Source organism: Thermobia domestica, chromosome 12, assembly GCF_964235325.1.
Source record: "Thermobia domestica chromosome 12, izTheDome1.hap1.1, whole genome shotgun sequence".
NCBI classification, from domain to species: Eukaryota; Metazoa; Arthropoda; class Insecta; order Zygentoma; family Lepismatidae; genus Thermobia; species Thermobia domestica.
Window position 1 is genome coordinate 183,282,905 of NC_137465.1, and position 18,391 is coordinate 183,301,295.

The window sequence follows — 18,391 nt, forward strand, 5'->3', positions numbered from 1 at the left end:
TATGTACTCTATCCAAATATCCATATATCAGAATCCTGCAGTACTTCCGCAACAATTTTTATAGAGGTAGTTAGTGAATACTTCAAATTATATGCCTGTAGCCAAACTCCCTCTATAAAATGATCAGTAAACGTTTCGAGAAAATATATTTTAGAATGGTTGGCAACACTGCCAAATTGGACTGCTTGGGCACACTCACACTAAGTTATTCATTGTCCAATGCTGCTTGTGTCACATTTGTTCTATGTTCGTTCAATTATACGCAACCAATTTGCAACATTGCGATGTTTACATTTGGTTAGCAACACCGGCAATCTGAGATGGTTGGAATACGGTCACACTCAACGTATTTTTGCTATAATGTCGTGTGATGTTTCTCCCAATCTCGGTGCATGAACGTCTCATCGTACGAAACCTGCTTTACACCTCATTTTACAGTTGGTTGGTAACACTGACAAACTGGACTCCTTGGAGGAGGAATACGTTCACAATATATTTTTTTCTAGTGACGAATGATGTTTATGCCACGTTTCATGGATATACATCCAGTGGTACAGAAACCACCTGCCACATTGTGTTTACAATTGGTTGGCACCACTGACAAAATGGGTGTCTGGGCGAAAAGCGATATTATCAAACCCTTGTCTGAGTTACGTTCTAGCAATGAGCCAAACCGGAACATGATGAGCTCAGGTGCTTATGCGTGATGCATCTTAACATTCATTACTTCTGTCGTATATGCAATACATAGGGTCACAAAAACCAACAAACTGGCCACTCAGGTTGAGGGTTTGCCCGTGATTTGAAAACGGTTTCGTACTTCCGTTGGCAAGAGCTTTCAGACGATATATAGGTTTTTCCCAAGTACTTGGTCCCGGAGTGGAATCATCCCTTGTAAGTGAAGTCTTGACCTCACTACGATAGGTCCCATAATTCTGGAGCTATGGACTTTTAAACTTAATTTTTTCATGTTTTCAGTAGTCTTATCTATCTATCTATCTATCTATCTATCTATCTATCTATCTATCTATCTATCTATCTATCTATCTATCTATCTATCTATCTATCTATCTATCTATCTATCTATCTATCTATTATCTTTAAAAGTCCATAGCTCCAGAATAACTGTGAGTCTCAACCTATAGGTCGTGACCCATTGGTGAGTCCTGAAGGAATTTTTGGTGGGTCACGAAATACTTGTGTCAGATTAAACTGTTAAATTAAGATTAACAATTTCTGTGGTGTAAAGACTGAGTTTTCTGAAAGCTTTGAGTAATTCATGTCACTCTTCAGTATACGACTGGGTGAAACAAACAGTTCAAAGATCCAATTGAAAGTAAAATTTAGATCAATTTTTGTATTAAGACTCTCTATATAAAGGTCATGAGTCATTTATTCTCTGAGTATGAAAATATTTGATTGTTTCGTGACTATATTCTAAAGAGTATTTTCTTTATACTTCTGGGATCCGTGAAGTTCGAGATGAGCACAGATTGGAAAAGGTTAGGAAATTGTTATAGATATTGGGTCGTGAAATTATTGCAGTATCTTGATTCAATCATAAGCTCAAACTGCCTTAGCTTGCCTAAAGCTGAGGGAGTTAATCGAAATAAATACATTTCAGCCTAGGAGAATTCCAGCAAACCAAAAAATTGTGATTCTGAAGCAAATCAATTCTTCGAATGCATCTTGGACACATTTTTGGTTGATGAAAACGCGTCTCTGCTAGATTATACCCAGATGTTGGAAAAGGCAGATGTCAGTGGGACAGCATGGTAGATAGAAAGCGTTTCGTCTTACAATGCATGTAATCTTGTAACCTTTGTATCATCATTTATTAACACTGTTGTCTTGTAACCTAATCAAAATAGAGTTCAGGTTTTGATGCATTTTGCCCACATTCTAAATTCTCGGAATAATCCATAGTTTCTCCAGATGTAGTGCTACGGTCGAATGAACAATGCTGAGTTTCCCTGCAAACTCTCGTTTCGTCCGGTTGATTTGCTACGGTGATCCCCTACCTTTAATGTGTCGTCACCAAGAGTACAACGAAGTCCATCACTTTCTTACCTTCCAAACATACGTCACCAAAATAGAATTTTCGGAGCTAACTTTGTATTGTATATTCACTTACACTGTTCACGGTTCAATCTTGAGGCGCTCGTTTTGCGAAAATCGTGTTTTTGCATCCTGTTTCCTCAATCTGAAAATGTACGAAAGTACAGAGATATTTTCTATGGCCTATTTATGCAGGAAGTCAGAAAACATAAGCTTTCGAATGGCAGGTAGTGTACGCGCTTTTGACGTGGAAAACTCGACTTCGATTCCCGGCCGGAGTTCATGTGGTTCGGATTCCACGTTCAGCTGTAGGCTCAGTCCTGTATAACCTCGCTGCTGAAAGGGACATCAAACTTAAAATCAAATCAAATCGAATGATAGGGGACACCATATAAACAGACAGTATGTTTTATAGTCACAAGCATGTGTTTAAGTGAAAGTACCTGAAATCTTACACCAGTTTTTCAACAACCCAATACATGACCATATCCTATTAGCTACACAAATCATCAGGAAATAATATAGTTGGAACCTCTAAGAAGATGCTTCTTTACCTTGTTCTGCGCGAGTCATGGTGTATTTAGTCATGAGACGCCACTGCGAGCGTGGTATCCAGCTAATTTTAATCAAATTTCGAGTTAATATGGAATTCAGTTATGAAATGTTTTATGCGATTTAATTAGGTGTGGCACCTAGTTCGTATTGAGACCAGGGGCGGATCCAGAACCGACTTCTGAGGGGACGGTGGGTTGTTATACTGCTACTTTTAAGGGCTCCAAACTTTGGGATGGGTTTTATTTATATATATAAAATAAGAAAGTTTCCTCTTCTGGGGGGCGATCGCCCCTTGTTGAAACAGAGTAGCGATATTTTCATTGGTGAATCAGTTATTCTGTGACCGCTGTAGTCATTCAAAGGATGAGACAAAAAAAAAAAAAAAAGTTCACGCGAAAGTGAAATCCACGAAGAGCTACATATTTTAATGTGCCGATAGAACTGAAGGAAAGAAAAGCTCCCTGGAAGTTTTAGGATAGCAAGACATCGATTCCGTACCTAGAACCTCTCGATTGCAAAGTCACTACTCTACACCTAGTTCTACTTGTTAGCGTTTTTGCTTTGAAGTTGGAATCGCTATCATCATTCTGAATGTTTTCCATGTGTTTGTCCTATCCTTCAAGGAAAATATTAAGATATTTCCTTTAGAAAGTCCTGAAACATTACCACTTTCGCTAGTGTAAAATTGCCATCTAAATTCTAAAATAAATCTCCTCCCGGACTTTACAGTTCAGAAAGGTTTACAAGTAGCCAGACTCCTTTCGTTTGGGCAGTTGTGGTCAATTCTTATAGTTTCACTCCTGTCTTTTTGAACGAGGCCGAAATTCCTTGCTACTCAACTAACCTCGATAATAAATCAAACACTGATAATTCTTTGCACCCACCGAGAATCAAACCCAATGTTCTTTATACTAAGGAGTTACATACTAACTATTTTGATTACACGAAAATACAGTAAAATTGTCTCATCATGGTCGTATCTAAAACTCAAATACTAAGCATGAAAGTTAACCTGAAGGAACTGACATAAACAAAGCTGAACTGAGCTATGTAAGCGTAACACACGTATAAACAGCAGTTTTTTTTGAACGTTAATTATCAGTAGGTGACCTAATATTCGTTCTGTTGCTACAAATTTAAAAGGAAGTCCAAACAGAAATGGTTTCCATCATTTTTTAGATGTGTTAGGTCTTAGTGGACCATATATTTGATAAGAAGGAAAGAAATTTAAAAAAATCTTTCTAAAAGAAATCTTTCCTTAATGATGGTATTTTTACTTAAGTAATGTGTTGTTTATGGTTTTCAACGTAAATAAAACCAACAAGGCATTCATCAGTACCAAAGCATATTTTTTTCCTCTTGTTCTTTACAGCTGCAGCGAAGCATAAGATCTCCACAAGATGTACTAACTCCATGAATTACCATGTAATTTGCTCGTTTGATGACTGCTGGGAGCTTGAATATTACTGCATCTCCGCTTCCTTGAGGAATGAATTATCCCTGTGCAGAAACTTTAAGAAAAGGGAAGTAGGGTGAACAATTCGTAACGCATGCATGGATTTACTCTTCGTACAGTGTTGCGTGCAAATCTGAGTATTTCACCAAGCATGGGAGAATCAAAGCAATGCGTTCTAGATGTGAAGTATACAGTTGTCGCATCGTCCAACATAATCAACAAACCATTAAAAAGCCATTTCATAAAACGGTGAAACACGCATTTAACTGGATCAGTTGCTCTCCATACAGCGTTTTCTACTATTATAAAGTGGCTTACACATATAAGAAACACAATATTATTTGACTTGCCATTGCACGTACTTGTAGTGCAAAGTAAATAACATATACGTGATTTACGTTCGGACTATCCATATGAGTGCATGTGTGTTTTAGCTAGAAGATAAACAATCGACAGGACTCTCAGTGTTTTGTAGTGTGATTTAAGGTAAAAAAACAAGAAAATTGTGACGATAATAATAGTACTTCCAGACCAGAAAATTATTGTGATTTCTTTATAACACAAATACACTATATTTTTATTCACTTTTTCTCGTATCGAGAAGCAATGTTTGGTGTAAATATGTCACCATCTAGAGAGCACTCTAGCAATTCTAATATTGTATGTTTTACACATTGTTTTTGTTTAAATTTAATTTATGTGGTACAAGTTCACTTCCTTGGGGAACACTATAATAATTTGGCAATACAAAAGCACTTATACAATATCATACTTGAGCAGCAATCTCAGAAATCACTCAACAATAAACAATAGCAATCTCAGAACCGATCGAAAGTAATAGAAACATGATCAATATTTTCTTAATTAACTTGATCACATCATTCACTTGCATTTTCCATCTTTATCCTTTAGTTTGTAGAAAGTAATCAAGTGACATTAAGGTTGTATTTCATTTCGTTTAAACAAAGCAACAAACATTATAACATTTACGAAGTGAAGATTTAATTCTTATGAATTGTCATTTTTTCAGTAAACTATTAAAGTAGATTTCACAAATCAAAAATTAAAAAAAGAAAAAAATTAAGTATAATATGCACAATATAAGGTTTTGAAAATATTTTTAATATATATATTTGGTTGATTTGGAGTTTAGCGTTCCTTATTAGAATGTGGGAATGTACATGAGACGTAGTGTTATAACTTGGAATAACATAGCTTAACTTGGAATTTGAACAACATGAGTTCCCACTGGTAACCGAACCCGGATCTAGCGCGCTAAAGCGTATATGCTAACCATATACTCACAATAGTATAGAACTCATTTTAAATTTTAATACACAACCAAAATGTATATATTTATATAAATAAATATTAAATTTCTGCTTTCATAATACACACATTCTATACTCATATTTAATTTCTACACTTGTAAATTTAATATAGACTTGTTTGAGAGACGTAAATACGATTAAAAAGACTTTTGGTTTGAATGTAGTGAACTAACACTTGTGTATATATATGATCAAAATATTATATTAAATTTTTGGCTTTAAAATAGATACTACTTTTAATTCTCTAGAATACAAAAGCAATATTACATTATGTACAGTTGGAAAATTTTATTATTATTATTTTTTTTTAATTTTAGATAATAGTCTATGCTTCTTGTATAATATACTATTGCAATACATTATACTGTTACCACTTGTGAATTCAGGAAAATGAAAATACACATACAGAATATATTGTTCATGATAAAGTAAGAACAGTTTTAAAATTCAAAATGTACATTATAAGTATGGAAGATGACAAGGAAAGAAGTCTTTGATAGTTGTTTATTACTCAGAGTTTTAAGGCCAAACTAAGTAACAACACTGTTGTTTTACCACTAATATTTCAACTTAAGTCTAAGCTATTTATTTTTTGAGAGCATGCAAATTTCAAAATAGCCCACTGCAAAAACTTTTATTGGCGTATAATTGCTAACTTTCTTAATGTTCATAAAATCATATCTTTTTTTTTTAACTATGTGCTAAAAAGATAAGATTTTGCAAAAATTAAGAAAGTTAACAATTATACGTCAGTGAAAGTGTTTGCAGTGGGCTATTTTGCAATTTGCATGCTCTCAAAAAATAAGTAGCTTAAACTTAAGTTAAAGTATTAGTGCTGTAATAGTGTTTCCTAGAAGAGAACTGAAGTTTAATTCAAATTATTTAATTTCGAAAGGAAATTAAAAAGATAAGTAATTTTCTGAACAGATTGCTAAAAGTCAAGAAAATAATATTCAATTCTAGGTAGAATCATTATTCTTCTAAAATGAGATAATGCAAGTTTGACTTTTCAAAGAATGTCTATGAAAAACTAAACACACTTGATTTCTTGAAAGGAAATATCGATGTTATTGTTTAGCAAATATGTTGTCAAACTATTCAATACTTTACCACAGAAACTACAATAATAACTAAGAAGACATCCAAAATGAAAACACTTAATAAAAAGATTAGGAACTCGCATATTATGTAATCATTGCTATATTATTGGCAAATTTTGTTAATATAAGGGGGCAGACTACTAAAAATGATACAAAAGCTAACCATTTTTCTTTTGCCCGTTTTCCGTAAGGGAAAAAGAGATAAAGAAATGTAATTTACCACAATAATAGATAATGTTATTCTACACCCGCAAATACGAATCAAAAGAAATTTCAGTGTTGCCATCCATAGAAATTACAGTGTGGCCAGAATATGAATTACCCAAAAATCTAGGTTAAAGCAGCGACTAGAAAAATGAACCCAACGGTAATTGATGACTTATCATGTTGTCTTATTTAATTGTTAACTACTTTTTAAATAATATTTTATTTACTTTGTAATAAATAATAAGATGATTTTAATAACTTTCTGTTTATTACAAAATAAATACAAATATTATTTAAAAAGTAGTTAACAAGGATCCAACACAACATGAACAAGTCATCTCATCAACTACCCTTCAGTTAATTTTTCTAGTCGCTACCTTAACCTAGACTTTCGGGTAATTCATATTCTGACCACACTGAAATTTCTATGAATGGCAACACTGAAAATTCTTCCGAATGTGTTTTCGGGTGTAGAATAACTTTGTCTATTATTGTGGTAAGTTACATTTCATTATCTCTTTTCACTTACGAAAAACGAGAAAAGAAAAGTAGTTTTTTATCATTTTTGTAGTCTGCCCCCTTAATGTGGTAGAATAAGATATTCTCGACGTGTGAATGATACGCATCAGTTCTATATTTGACGTCAGAATTCCTGATAGAGGTATTGGTTAACCTTAAAGTGAATATATGTATGTTTAATAGTGACACATTCCCTTGAATTTGCTAAAGTAATAGAAGTTGGTTATCGATATTACTATTATTTTGAAAAAATAGATTGCTAAATTGGTATAATTTAGAATTTGTAAAGTGCTGCTTCGCTAGTTTAAACTATTTCTAGCATTCTTTTCCTTACATATCTCCCTGTAACATATTAGGATTTGAAGGCAGGACTTATTTGAATTAAAGTGTTGAGAACAATTTAGGTTAACTCCACTTCTATAAGAACAGGTAACTCTGCAAACAGTAAGTATGGTTAGCTTGCGTTTTTATTTTGTAACTTAATATTAATACAGGGTGTTTCAAAACAACATCGACAACGTTTGAGAGGTGATTCCTGACACCAAGATAAGACAAAAAAAAGTATAGACCAATCTGAGTGCAGAAATCTGTCATTTCGGAGTTATAGGCTGCCGAAAACATTTAAAAAAATGAACTTTAAAGATCTATAGCTCCAATACTATGGGACCTACCGCAGTCGGGTCAAGACTTCACCTAGTATGTGCCTTATCCAAATATACATGTTTCAGAATCTTGAGGTATAATTTTTTACTTGCGTATTTTTTATAAAGGTGAATACTTCAAATGTCCGTAACCAAACTCTCTCTACTAAAATTGTTGCGTAAGTGCTGCAGGATTCTGAAACATGTATTTTTAAATAGCGGACATATTAGTTAGTAAGTGAAGTCTTGACACAACTACGGTAAGTCCCATAGTATTTGATCTAAGTACCTTTAAAATTCATTTTTTCATGTTTCAGGCAGCATATAACTCCGAAATGACGGATTTCTGCACCAAGGTTGTTCTATACGTTTTGTGTTATCTTGGTGTCAAGAATCACCTTCCAAACGTTGTCGGTGTTGTTTTGAAAGATGTTGTATTTTTGAATACGGGAGAAAGACATATTTAAATAGAGTAGAATGTTATTTCATACTAGTGGTAGGGGGGTGACCCACTTTGAAACTTTGGTCCAAAAGATGTATTTTTTTCCTTAATACAACAATATTATATTGAGTTAATGCAGCATGTTGGTTCATGTTTAGAGGACTCTCAATCTCGACCCCCTGGCTATGCAAGTTTGTTGGTTGGTCAATTAGAGCATATCACCCCATTACAACACCGAGGTTGTATGAGGAAGAATCTATTGATTCAATTTAAGGTCCGAACCACTACTCGGGTTTGTATCCGAGCGAAGTTCTACCACTGAGAATTGAACCCAGAACCGCGAAGATAGGAAGCAAGTGCATTAGCCATTTGGGCACGAAGCTATAATTTTTTTACTTGCAAGTATCATTCATCTAAGGACCTGTCCGGATGCAATGATGTGAACAGACTTTGGGGGAGATGGATGTAATTTAGCTCAAATGTAGAAGAGACTATGTAGATTCTACATTCGAAAAAGAAATTGTCCTAAAATAGATGAACATAGTAAAAAAAATCACGAAACATGAACATTACTGTCATAGAAAATCAATGAACAAATTAAGTCCACACATCTCAAAAACTCTAATAAGGAGATAGCTAATTAAAAGCTTATTGCAAAGACATAATGATGTATAGCACGTAAGGTAAATATGATAGAACGTTGTCAAAAGTCAAGTTTTTTCAGTAAAGTCAATAATAATGATGATGCACATTATCGTCTGCCAATTACCCAGGGCGCCCCAAGAGGAGCTTATATGCTTGAAATATTTCACATCTGCACTTGGAATGTTCAGATTCGAGTTAGAACATAACGTTACTTTTGACTTGATCACGTGACACAGTGTGGTTCTTATTGCAAACCGTATAGGCCCTTAGTCTATAAAGTGTAAACGTGATACTTTAAACTACATATTTTATTTAATTTTTAGCAACCAGGGCCTAGAGTTGAACGGCATTCACCAGGTTTACGCTGATGATGTAAATTTAATAGGGGATGATAGGAGAACAGTAGAAATAAATGCAGAGGTATTATTAAATGCTTGCAGGGACATGGGTTTAGAAGTAAATGCAGAGAAAACTAAATACATGGAAGTGCGTCGGGACCGTAATACGGCAAATTGTGGAGGCGTTAAAATATTAAATAATACTTTTGATAAAGTGGATACTTTCAAATATTTAGGATCAATATTAACAGACGAAAATCATATTTACGAAGAAATTAAATGTCAACTAAAAGCAGGGAATTCATGTTACTATTCGGTTCAAAATCTCTTGTCGTCGCGAATTCTGTCGAGGAATTTGAAGCTTAAAATATATAAAACGATAATCATGCCTGTTGTTCTGTATGGTTGCGAAACGTGGTCGCTTACTCTGAGGGAAGAACATAGACTGAAAGTATTTGAGAACAGGATCCTGAGAAGAATATTCGGACCCAAGAGGAACGAGAATGGGGAATGGCGAAAGCTTCATAACGAGGAACTACATAGTTTATACGGTTTACCCAACATTGTTAGGGTCCTCAAGTCTAGGAGACTTAGGTGGGCAGGTCATGTAGCTAGAATGGAAGAAAGTAGAAACGCTTTCAAAGTCTTGACTGGTAGACCCTTAGGAAGATCTAGGCGCAGATGGGAGGATAATATTAAGATGGATCTCGCAGAGATAGGAATACAAAGTAGAAACTGGATCCAATTAGCTAAGGATAGAAGTCAGTGGAGAGCTTTTGTGAACGCGGCACTGAACCTCCGGGTTCCATAGGCCATAGAGTTAGTTAGTTTTTTTAGTATTTTAATAGGTTATTTTGTAAATTATTTTTAGAACGAAAAATTAATCAGTAATCTTAGTTTAATGCTTATAGTAACGAAAGGGCTTTAATACCTTTCATTAACTACCTAAACATGCACTAATGTAGGCGATGGGATTTAAAAAAGTAAAAAAAAAAGTCCCATTAAAGGGTTAGATAACGAATCAACCAGTCATTCGTTAACCACACGTGACGAATTTAACCATTTCTATATATACTCATATTAAGTGAAACGCTTTTCAGTTTTAACATCATGAAACTAAAATATTTATAGCCATTCATTAGCATGAAGGAGTTAATCTGATCTATGCAAAACTGCTTTTTTTTATGCTGTACGACTTGCTTCGAGAGCGAAACAATACACCTTTCTTTAATAACGGTTAGAGTTTGAATTAGTTCCATTAGTTCACGATGTGGAATATACGTACTTAGGTTGATAAACTATGCAAAAATTATAGTAAGTGTATTTCATGCTATTTGACTCTGCTTTTACATTCAGATGTTTACGCCTACACATTTTTTATTTTATGTTTTGCGATGCGAATCTCATATTCGAGGAAATTATGCCCTGTAGGCTAACGGAGGATTAATGAAAGTGAATGCTATGAAAGGAAATTATAGAATGAAAGTGTAGGAGGAAACAGGAGAATATTAAGTAAATCCGCGGACATATACAGCTGAGTGTCTACGTTACTGAAGGTTTACCCGGTACGGGATGGGCAACACCCTACCTTACAGATCTGACTTATATGAGGGATGATCAAAAAGTAAGGTAACAAAGCCTATAGTGAATATCGTCGCTGCGCCTCGAAGAACCGCTATGTGACATTTTTGTCGAAAATGAGTTTTGCCGTGCAAATAAACCTGAAAGCTGTCAGGCAGTGTCACTTATAATGTGGCAAGTAAATATTCAATTGTTTCGCCACAACAATTAAAACATAATAGATTGAAATTAAAGTATTCAGGTTCTCATCACGTACGTATTGATTAATGTATACAAATCCTCTATGTGCTTATAAAGGCGCAAAGGGTCCTACGTAAACACAAAAATAGTAATATAATATTGTTGAAGCAAGCTATAACAATGTAAAGTGCATAATGTACGCAGAACGAATTTTATTATGTTTTCAAGTGTTTCCATGTATATTTGGCAAAATTTTAAGTTCGGAATGTTTTTTCGCTTCTCCTGAAAAGTTGTGGTTTTAACACATAGCGGTTCTTCGAGGCGCAGCGACGATATATTATTTCATGCAATTGATACAACCAACAGAGCCAATACAACCATTAATTAAATTCTTTTTTTGACATAGTCCCCGTATCGGTTGAAGCATTTGTTGCATCATGGGATGAGTTTGAAGATTTTCTCCTGCTAAAAATCCTGTCCTTGCGTGGAAGCCATCGGGTACAGGACTTTCCGGTACTGCAGAATGTCGTGCACAATGTGACGAACGCTTCCGAACATCATTCTACCTCAATTCTGTCATCAGATGCCGTAACGTGACACTCCTGTTGTCCTGAATCAGCTTCTCCACGCAGGCTGTGTTGATGCGGTGAAGCTCGGCCACTGTGTTCCTCGTCGGTGACGTTTTCTCTACTAGTCACAAACTTTCGACACCATTCTGCGACATGTTGGCGAGACATTACAGTTTCTCAATAAACCTCTACCAGCTGCCAGTGAATTTCAGCCGGGGTTACATGTTTCGCCTACAGAAATCGAATAACTGAGCGAACTTCTTCGCGACACCAGTTTTTCCCAAGGATGTTATAAAATAGATGACCTGTCCATACGTATCTTCATAATATTAACTCAATGAAGCCGAAAAACAACTGAGCATCGTCTGAGCCGGCACATCTGATTGGGTACCCTCGTTTCGACCATGATTGTTGGCTCGAAACATTGCGATCTTATTGGCGCGGAGTGGTCAGAGTAGGTGTGGTGAGGCTGTGACGTATGCCTTCACGATTTTGTTGTATGGGCAGATCCTCTATTTTATAACATCCTTGAGTTTTCCAAACGATTCGCCATTTGTGTTTACCTTCAACTAGCGCCGTAATTCGAGGGTGGATGAAAGTCTGCACAGTTGCCAACTCCATGTATTAAAATTACCGCGTACTCCTCATTCCTCTAAAACAGACAAAACTCCAGAAATATCGGCCTGGTAACCTTAGTTTCTGATCCTCTCTTGTATCTTATTGGCTGGTCCACTATTTACAAGGACTTCCTGTTATTGCTCCGTTCACTCCCTCCTTTGCACCTTGCACTAACCTGGGTTTAATTCCTAAGAGAATGATGGTTTAATTCCATCAGAATCGAGAGTCCTACTTTCCTAACAACCAAACCTAAGGATAATTAATGTCTTTTAGTCATACGTACTGGATGACGGGACTACGGAACGAGAAGGAGTTTATTAGCATGAGCAATATTAGCACCCGAGCATTAGAAAGAAGATCACATTCCCTTTAGAGTATATGGTCTCCAAGTTGCCGAATCCTAGGGTATGACTACAGCTTGACAGAGACAATAGATTCAGTAACCAGTGCATGCCGTAGGGTAGACGAGGAGACGGAAGTAAGGTGGCGCAAAATTCGGGAGGAATGGAAGGGAAGGGAAAATACCATGGAAGGGAAAATACAATAAAAAGTGCTGAAAATCAATTTTTAAAATCTTTTCTTATGATTCGTGCCAACTAGGGTGGTGCTTCGTCCCTGGTTTGTCAACCTTACTCATATGTACGGGGGCACCGGCTTCTACTCTCGCCCCGGGTGCTGATTTTCCACCCACGGCACTGCCAGTAACCGTAGATTTCGCTAGGGGGGCTTGCTAATTCTAGGCCCTGTCTAACTTAGATCATTCAACACTCTGGACTAAACTATCTCGTTTACAAGGACACGACGTCCACCACAGATTCATTTAATCTTGGAATAGTATTGCTCACAAGACGAGATTCGAAAAGGTGCCGTGAAAGTGTTTTTTTTTTTTGTTTTTTTTTTCGTCTAGAAAAGTATGTATGTTTCTGTTGGAAAAGTTCTACCTTGTCTCGTATTTTGCATGAAAATTTTATCTCGTCACGTTTCGTAAGAAACAATACCTGGAATCGAACCAGGGATCCTTAGTACCAGAGGTGAGCGGTTTATCACTAAACTACCACGTACCCATTCTTCAATTGTAATATCCTCATTTCACAAGTCAATACTCGACTCGACTTGTACAGTATTCCTATGTATACGTAGGTCTACGTGAATACATGTTATATGCAACTTTTATACGTTTTTTTTTTCAATTTAGTGGAGGGCACGATGGCTGAGGTCGAACCCCGGCCAAGTAAGTTTATGGTGGACAATACCGTGTCCGTAAGTTTTCTCAGGATACTCGAATTTCCTCCCATATTCTCATTCCACCAATTCTTTCATCATTATTCACTTGTCCTAATCATCCATTTTCCTTAGCCTAACGGGCATAATCGTAGGACGTTAAACTGAATCTTTCATTTAAAAAATGAATGAAGAAACTTCTTATTAATTTATAAATATGTGTAATTATTAAAACCGCATAAAACAAACCCATATTGCTAAACAAAAAAAAATTCTTATGCAAGGTTCTCGTTGTAAATGAATACAGCTATTCATGTTACGTGACTGCTTTTCCATTCAGCTATGTATATGTCTACTCATTTCATATTGTATGTATTACGATGCTAGTTTTCATGCACGAACAAATTAAATTTAGCCATTGTTTTTAATGTATTTCTTTCAAGATTTGTGTCTTTAGGTACTAAATCTAGAATAATAGGTCTTACTCTCGTTCCCCGTCTTCTGCTGGTTTTAATTGCTAACAGAACAAACCTTCTTGTAATTAAATTCGTCCTTCTTTAGTAATTTCCGGCACTACCTCAGACTTATTTCTCTCATTTAATCCACTAATAAGTGAATATTGTTTCTCGTATTACGGATCTGGTGGAGGAATGAGCATTATTACATTATAACATATCTTTTCCACATCATCGTGCTTCGTGTAAGTAGTTATGATCATACTCTATGTGGTAAAAATTTCAAGTATTTTTTATTGTGTTTTTTGTTTTTCTGTTTTTCTTTTTGTTTTTGTTGCTGTTCATAAAGGTTAATGAAAAGTCCTACATGCACATTTTTCATCTTTTGTTCCATGGAAGAGCAACAAGCAGGACACGCAAGTTCTTTTGTGGAGCCTTTTGCTTTTATTATCGTAAATTCTAAATTTCTAAAGTGTAATTTGAGAAGAATTAACACACATATATAGTCACGTTCAAGAAATCCTGTGTACCTATTTTTTTTTTTTTTTTTTTTTAACTTGAGAAAGCTTTATATTCTCAACCTTCGAAAGGCCAAGCTCTAAAAATTATGCAAAAGGTAAATGTAAGGGGGGAGGTAAACTGAGTGAACCCTAAACAATATTTTAAATTTTAATATCTTTATTGTAATTTTTCTTAATAGATAAACATTCACACACACACGCATATATATAAGGGGTCTTTGATTCGATCCTAGCTCGCGCCAAGTGAACTTTGTGGTGGACAAACACTGTGTGTGTTGGTTTTCTTGGATTTCTCCCATTTCCTCCCATTTTTCATTCCACCATTTCCTTCATTTCTTATCATCACCGTCTCTTTTAGCCTAGATGCAGTAAGTGTGGGACATAAAACTTAAAGATTTCATTTCATACATTTTATGTATCTTAACTATCTGAAGTGTACAAAACCATTTTATTAAGTCTTAATACAAACTTTGGGTTGGGTTGGTTTATTTCTTCCTCCGGATACTACTAGGTACTACAGTTTGCTTTTTCATTGGGCTTTGCCACAATCAAAACACTTAATAGTGTTTGGACATTTTTTGTGTTGTTCACAAATATATTTTTGATACGCTTCACTTTTGGTCTTTTGTCTTCTTTCCTTGCGCAGAGAAAACACCTTCCAGTTTCGTTTTTGTATCCCTTTTTAGACCCGCAGTCATACCTTCTTCAGGTTTCTCGTTCGAAACAGCACCAAGTAAATTGTCGAGCACCTCGGAAGAAGCGGCCCTAATATCTATCTCCAAATTCATGTGCATATTTTGTGTTCATCATACACGAGAAACAACTGCAAGAAATGCTAATTCTTTCACGGATGAATAACTTTCTTCTATTAGGTGTTGCTTTTCTCTAATCTGTGTATTTTGTTATTAGGAATCAGGAATTAGATTTCTGAGCTTTCGGCATCTATGGCCAGGTTATCTTACTACGTATGATTGATGACGTCCCTCGGCGATCACACTATCTGGGGAAAGGGAAGGAAGAAAGAATTGGGGAAGAAGGAAGCGGCCTGGGACCTATATGTTAGGTACCATCCCAGAATTTACCTGGTGTGAATAAGGAAAACCCAGGACTTGAAAAAGCTTTTACATTTTTTGGACTGAATATTCCCACTGGGATCGAACCCAGGACCGCTCGCACCAAAGACGAGTTCATTGGTAACTACACTAGGCGGGGCCACGAGTGTGTTTTATGTGTATGATGTATGCATTATAACTTTGAGAGCTGCAATGTCTAGAAGTTCCATGAAAAGATGAAATGGCCATCTCCGAGTTGATAATGAAAATGCATACTCCCATGCTGTGTCAATTTTTGTTTACAACATCAACGCTACCTTCTGTAGAAAGTAGCGTAGCACTATATTTGTTTTTTTTGTCACTTGCGTCTGAATTTCAACTGATGTATGTTGGGTTGAGAGAAGAATTAACAGATTTGCTTACCGCGGGAATATATGAAACGAATGTGGTATCACCACTGAATCCAAATAGACTTGAATGAGGAGGTCGAAAACGGGTTGGTAGGATTTCTTTGGGAATATCACATTTATTTTTCCTCATAGTTCCCACGAACGTTACATTTCTTTTAAGCAATTCTTCAGCTAGCTCACAGGACGTGAAGAAGTTATCGGCAGTTATTCCCCTTTCAGTCATCAAATATGGATTCTGCCAGAACAGGCACCACACGCTTGGCTTGATCAATTTCTCATCTTCGTCCTTTTGTCTATGTATACCTGCAAGTTACAAGTATAAACACTGGTTGAATCCGCAAATACCCAGATTTTCATGATGTATTCACCTGGCTTGGATTTCGTATAAATACGAAATGAACATTTGGCCTTGTAAGGTTACCAACTTTTCATCAACAGTAACGTATTAACTCGGACTGTAAGCTTTAACACACGCATTTTGAAATAAGTCAAAATATTTACCTTATGTTCTGCAATTTGCCACCTGTAGTTTTCGTTTCCAATCCTTAAGCGCGAGATGCTTTTTCATCGAAACTAATGAAAAAAAATGAAAGGATATCTTTGAGTTTTACGTCCCACGGTTATGCCGGTTAGGCTAAAGGAGACGGTGATGATGAGTAATGAATGAAATGGTGGAATGAAGAAAGTGGGAGGAAACGGGAGAACCCCGAGAAAACCCACGCACACGGTGTTTGTCCACCACAAAGTTCACTTGGCGGGGGCTGGGATCGAACCCGGGACCCCTAGCACCAGAGGTGAACGCTCTACCACTGAGCCACCGCGGCCCCGAAACTAATGAATCTTCCTATTTGCTTGAATCAGTATCTGGACATAACTACAAGGGAAAAACGCCATTCTAAACTCTCTGTTTGAAGACCACAAATCATTTATGGATATTTTGAGGGCCTATGTACAAATCCAATTGCTAGAAGTAAAGCAATCCAAGCTCTAATTTCTAGTGGGTTTACAGGATTCTCTCCTTTAATTTTATGAATTTTTGCTGTAGCTGTTGTACACCAACAACGCCTCTGTGGTCGTTTCTTTGCAAAGTGTGTCAGTAATATGGTCAGAAATGAATAAATGGAAACACTTGACCATTGTATCAACATTTTTAATATACACAGTCAAACTCCGAATCTTGATTTAGTATATTGTGAAGACGGCATTTTTTGAAACATTGAGGGACTTTATTCCATTTCTTAGCAAATGGTGCAAGAAAACAATCATTTGATGTTTCTAAAATGAAATGAAATGAAATCTTTGAGTTTTACGTCCCACGGTTATGCCGGTTAGGCTAAAGGAGACGGTGATTATGAGAGATGAGTGAAATGGTGGAATGAAGAAAGTGGGAGGAAACGTGAGAACCCCGAGAAAACCCACGAGCACGGTGTTTGTCCACCACAAAGTTCACTTGGCGGGGGCTGGGATCGAACCCGGGACCCCAAGCACCAGACGTGAACGCTCTACCACTAAGCCACCGCGCCCCCCTTGATGTTTCTAATTCTAATTCAAAATCCTCAGAATAACTTCCACATTTTGTATTACTTTCTTCAAACATGGAATCTTAATCACACTGTTCATTATTACATTCATTAGGAGCAAAATTAAAAATCGTCAGTGTCATAGTCAGAAAGTTCTGCATCTTCATCTTCTTCAAGGTCGTTTTTAATTGTCTCAGTATCCATTTTTGTGCATAACTTAAGGCAATCTCCTTCTCCTGTGAACCTTGAAAGAATAAGACCACCAGGCGTCTCATTACATACTCTACTAAGCGGCTTATTATGCTACATTGCAACAGTAATTACCCAAAATAGTCTATGAGATATTAAGGTTGCGAGATTTCAATGCTACAAGAAGCAGAACAATATTTGTTTCAGCAGAAATTTAAGAACATCTCATATTATTATTCTACAAAAATAAACTGAAACATATTTAAAAGCAATTATTTACTAGAAGTTCAGGAATTATCTAAGTGGAAATACTAGGGAAACCTTGGATCTCCTATCTTCCATATTACAAATGAAAAATTTTGGTAGTGTATATGTGAAGAGTGCGGGATTTAAGGTCCCACACTAATATAAAATATTATTTTGTCATTAAATGACACAGCAAAAACTAACCACAAAGCTTCTAAATACCAGCTGCCTAATATGTTAGAGACTGACACATACCTAGAAAATCAATATTTTTCCACACATAGGTTAGAATGGACTAGGAAAAAATAAGACAGTGGGGAACGTAAGGTTCCTCACTTGGCCTTTCGAGATTTAAGTGCAAAGAACTCACATTAATATTATATTTAATTTTTGGAATAGGCAATAATAATACATTTCTTAATTCAATATAAGAATACATGGCATGTCACCAAGAAATATGTACTCTGTAACATTGTGTAGCAGTGGCGGCTCTTGAGGAATGTCAGAAAAAAATCTTGTTGTTTCACGTTCATCACA

General features: G+C 36.0%; 1 protein-coding gene across 2 annotated transcripts in view; it reads left to right on the top strand.

Moving 5' to 3' along the window:
• The first annotated feature begins 4,355 nt into the window (after window positions 1–4,355).
• Window positions 4,356–18,391, top strand: part of LOC145665824 (uncharacterized) — a 31,783-nt gene continuing 17,747 nt past the window's right edge. For both annotated transcript variants that reach the window (XM_081732939.1, XM_081732941.1), the window contains exon 1: window positions 4,356–4,555. The gene's annotated coding sequence lies outside the window, so the exon portion shown is untranslated. The remainder of the gene's footprint in view (window positions 4,556–18,391) is intronic.